Below are 4,250 nucleotides of genomic sequence, written 5' to 3'. Positions count from 1 at the left end.
GCGCGGGGCGGGCGGAGGCGGGCGGACCCCCCTGGCCGGGGGCTGCGGAGCCCTCCCGCCCCCGCACGGACGGGCGCTCTCGGTGGGTACCGAGGGCCGGACTCCGGAGGAGCCCCTCGCCCGCCTCCTCACGCCCCGCGGGTTGCGCCCCAGCCGCAGCATCTCTCCGGGTGTCTCCCCGCTGGGCTGGCACCGCAAAGCCCCGCTCCTCCCGCGGCCCTTGCCGGCAGCCGGGTGCCGTCCCCAGCCTGCCCGGCTCCTTCCCCGGGCAGCCGGCAGTTTCGGGCCGCCACCGGCCTGCCCTGCGAGCCGCTCTGCCTGGGGCACTTCTCCTTGGATGCCGCTTGCCATGCTGTCATCGGATCGCTAAACATCATGAAACCCTCCTGCAGTGCTTCGTTAGCTTTTTTGTTAATTACCTTTAGGCATTATATGTGGTGTGTAAACATTGTCACCCTACTCTTCATCCCCTTTTCCAAAGGCATGGGATTGTCTGCCTGCCCGTCCATAGGTAACTCCATGGTAACCACCCTCCCAATCTTGGCGGGGAAAAAATCAACAAAACCTCTTAAGGAAAATACATTATCAATGCATGAAAGGAGGCTTGTGTGCATTTCTTCCAAATAGATTGAGAAGCAAGGGCTGGGAGGTAGGTTACCATGGAATTGACGAATTCAAGTGCACTATTAGCTGGCTAACATACTCAAGAAAGAATAACAGATTTGCAAGCCACGAATTCCTCCTTTGCAAATATGACTGACTTCCATCATATGACTTTCCACATCTTCTCATTCTATTCTTTATCAGAGCTTCAAGCAACTCATTTGCTCTGTACAGAAGTTGGACTTGGTATAGTTTTCTGGCTCTAAGCTTTGACAGGAATTGCAGTCACAATTGCTGCCTCCTATCTCCATGGTCTCAGAGCTCATCCCTGGAGCAGGGCACCCAACCCAGACTCAGTAACTCCACCTGCTCCTTCTCCACAGCCTGTAGGGAAATCCTGCCTGGTCCTGGCAATCCTTTGCTTTCCATCTCATCAGTATTTTCCAAAAGCATTTTCTGACATTTCAGTTTAGGAAATGTTCTTTACATTTATCTGCTATTGGAAAGGGCAGAGAATGAGAATTTTCCAACATTGTCCATGGCAGATCCTGATGTAAAGGGATTAATTTTGGTTTTATGTGATCCCCTAATGTCAGAGCTCTTTGCAGCCACAGAAACACAAGAATCCAGCAGAGCACTGGCTGCCTTTCTTCTAATGACCTGGCATAGTCTTCATTATATGTTCTTATGCTTTTAGCATGTCACACCTTAAAACTTGTCTCATCCCAAATTTATATCCTCTCCTGTTTTCCCTGTTTGATACAGCATGCACCTTTTAAGGCTGTCTGTTGACATCTATTTTACTCATTTACATATCTATTTTAAACCTGTGGCATTTTTTGGCCCTTTACAGATACAGTAATGGATTTTAAAAGAATGCTATATCTTCTCAATCTTCATTCTGGAAACAAAGCTCAACTGCTTTTCTAGATTTCAATATCAGAATTTTTCCCCCCAAATAAAACGCCCTTCTCCCTGCATGTCTGTACATGAAGACAGCCCCCTCAAAACATAACCTGTTCCTCGCAGAGTTTGAGGATTTGTTTGTTTGCGTCCAACTGCTTATATACACCTGTCAGATTTTCTTTCTTTATGTTTGGATGCTGGTATAAAGCCTGCTTAAAGGCAGGAGGCAAGTGTCTCTGAGCAGCAGTATCATCTGCGAGAGTTTTACTCTTTCAGCTGCGATTTTGGCAAAGTTTCCTTATTTTTTCATAGCTTATTTGCCAGACAACTGTTCTGCAGTTGGTGTTGGGTGAGAGTTGGGAAGCAGTGGGAAACTGTAACATGAGCAACTTGCTCCCTATCCTGTGTGCTTCCTGCTAGGGAAACACAAATTTACTTCTCTTCCCTGGCCACCTGAATTGTTCTTTGTAGTTATATGTTGCCCTCTTCGAATGTTTTAAGGCTCCCTGCGTGCTGCAGTTAATTCAGAGGCAGTCCTCTGGCATCTCCTGGTCTCTCAATGCCATCACCACACCCCTCCCTCCCGTGGGTACCGTGGCCTTGCCCTGCCCTTGCTGCAGGACGGGACAAAGACTGCTGGGTTGGCACTTCACACTTGCCACTCCGTGCTGGATTAGCCCCTCGGGAATCAGCTGCTTTCCCCTCAGGGAGCTCCTGCTGTCCTGTGAGGGCAAGGTGAGAGTTTCACTGCAGCACTGGGAGAACCTCAGGTGAGTCTGCTGGGGCTTTGGGTAGTCAGAAAGAACAGCAGAACGGAGGTGAGACCAATACAACCAAAGTACACCACAGAGCTCATGGAAAGCAAGAGAAAAACTTGCATGGGGCTCTTGTTCTCTGAAGCAGTGAGCAGTCATGGCCATCCCATGCTGGAGGTTCAGGTGAAGCAGGATGACACCAGCATGTGGCAGGGGTGTCATGGAGCCCATCAATATGCACAGCCACTGATCCCACAGGGATGCTGTGAGAACACCTGCCCTGACACAGCCCTCACTGCCACAGGAGCAGCATCTGGGGCAGCAGGTGGAGGGACAAGGTGGGGAGCATGGGTGTCCCACTTGTGCAAGGTGGACAGATGAGAAAGGGATCTGTGCATACCTGTGTTTGCTTTCTTCCCAAGAAAAGCCGAGCAGACCCCTCCCACTCTGTCCCTCGCTCCAAGTCAGAGGGAGTAGGAGAAATCACGACTACCTGATGCCTGCTTGGCAGCTGTCACAATGCAAGGCTGGCAGCTGCCAAGCCACATCCCTGTTGCCTGCTTAGAGCTGCACTGTCACCAGAGGGCAGGACATGCCTCAGACCCATCCCTACCTGCCCAAGGCTGCAGAGTCCTCAGGCTCCAAACCTCAGAGTCCCTTTCTCCAAACCTATGAGCTCCCTCCTTCTTCCCCAGGGTAGAAATGAGCTACAAGACCTCTCAGCTGGATTTGGGGACCAACATTCAATCCCAACAGTGTTGGGAGCTGCAGCAGGGAGGAAACTCACATCTACTCCCAGCTCCGTGTGAAATCCAGGATGTTGGTGGGGTGGTGGTTCAGAGTTCCTCCTGCTGGGTGTTGAGGGAAGGCTGTTGTGGAGTAAACATCCCATTAAGTCAAGAAAAAAAACCAAAAAGAGCTTGCAAAGCCCAGTGGGGTGGGAGGCAAACAGCTCTATCAATGTTGAGAATGAGCAGTTTATATAATCAACAGGCTCACCAGCTGGGAGGAGAGCAGCAGCACGAGGGAGCAGGGCTGGAGCAATGGGAAATCACTGCCTTCTCCAAAGGGTTTGTCACCAGCAGGCAGGACAGGCTGGCACCTGCAATTAGTTCAGTGGACATCATAGCTGAGCTGGAAGGGACCCACGAGGACCATGGATGTCCACCTTGGCAGGTACCAAGGAAAGCCATTCCCCTGTGATTTGTCTCCTACTTCAGACCAGATTTTTTTTCCCCACTATAGAGGGTAAGAAGAAGTGTTCCCATCTTCCACTCAGTTGCTGATTTTCAAGAAACCTGTTGGATATCATCTTTGGGAATCTCAGATTTAAACAGATATTGGGTTTCACCCCAAAGCTGAGGGCAGGCCAGGGGTCAAACATGCACAGGCACCCAGGGAAGTGATGCCCCCAAATCCAGGAACCCCCCAAAGCCCTGGTGCAGAATAGCTGCACCCCTGGGGCTCCAAGCCCAGCTCCTGCAGGGATGCAGCCCCCAGGGAACAGCCACCCTGGAAGTGCTGTGGGTGCTGACCCACCCCGAGGTCCCAGCAGGCTGAGGCTGGGTGCAGGAGGTGATGGTGCTGGTTGTCTGTTCTGGCTGCAGCAGCTGAGAAGTGCCAGGGCTGGCTGGGGGGACAAGAGCTCTCCAGACAGAGAGTGGATGTGTCCATCTGCACAGAGCTGCTGGAGCTGCCAGTCGTCTCACCCAGCTCCTTCCAAAAGCCAGCAGCAATGGGGAGCAGTGCTGGGAAGCCAAATGCCTTTGCTAATTGGACCTGTTACCATGTTTGCTTGTTTAGGTTTTTTTTTTTTTTTTTTTTTTTTTTTTTTTTTTTTGTGGTTTCTCTTTCAGGCTCTGGTGGGAGCCTGGGGTTAGAATCATAAAATGGTTTGGCTTGGGATGAACCTTAAAAACCCTCTGGTTCCAACCTGTGCCAGGGCTCCACCACCCTCACAGCAGAGTTTCTTCCTAATGTCTACCC

Source organism: Passer montanus, unplaced genomic scaffold (genome assembly GCF_014805655.1).
Source record: "Passer montanus isolate IOZ18808 unplaced genomic scaffold, ASM1480565v1 scaffold38, whole genome shotgun sequence".
In the NCBI taxonomy this organism is placed as follows: domain Eukaryota; kingdom Metazoa; phylum Chordata; class Aves; order Passeriformes; family Passeridae; genus Passer; species Passer montanus.
The sequence above is the reverse complement of the archived record's forward strand: the minus strand, read 5'-3'. Positions refer to the sequence as shown.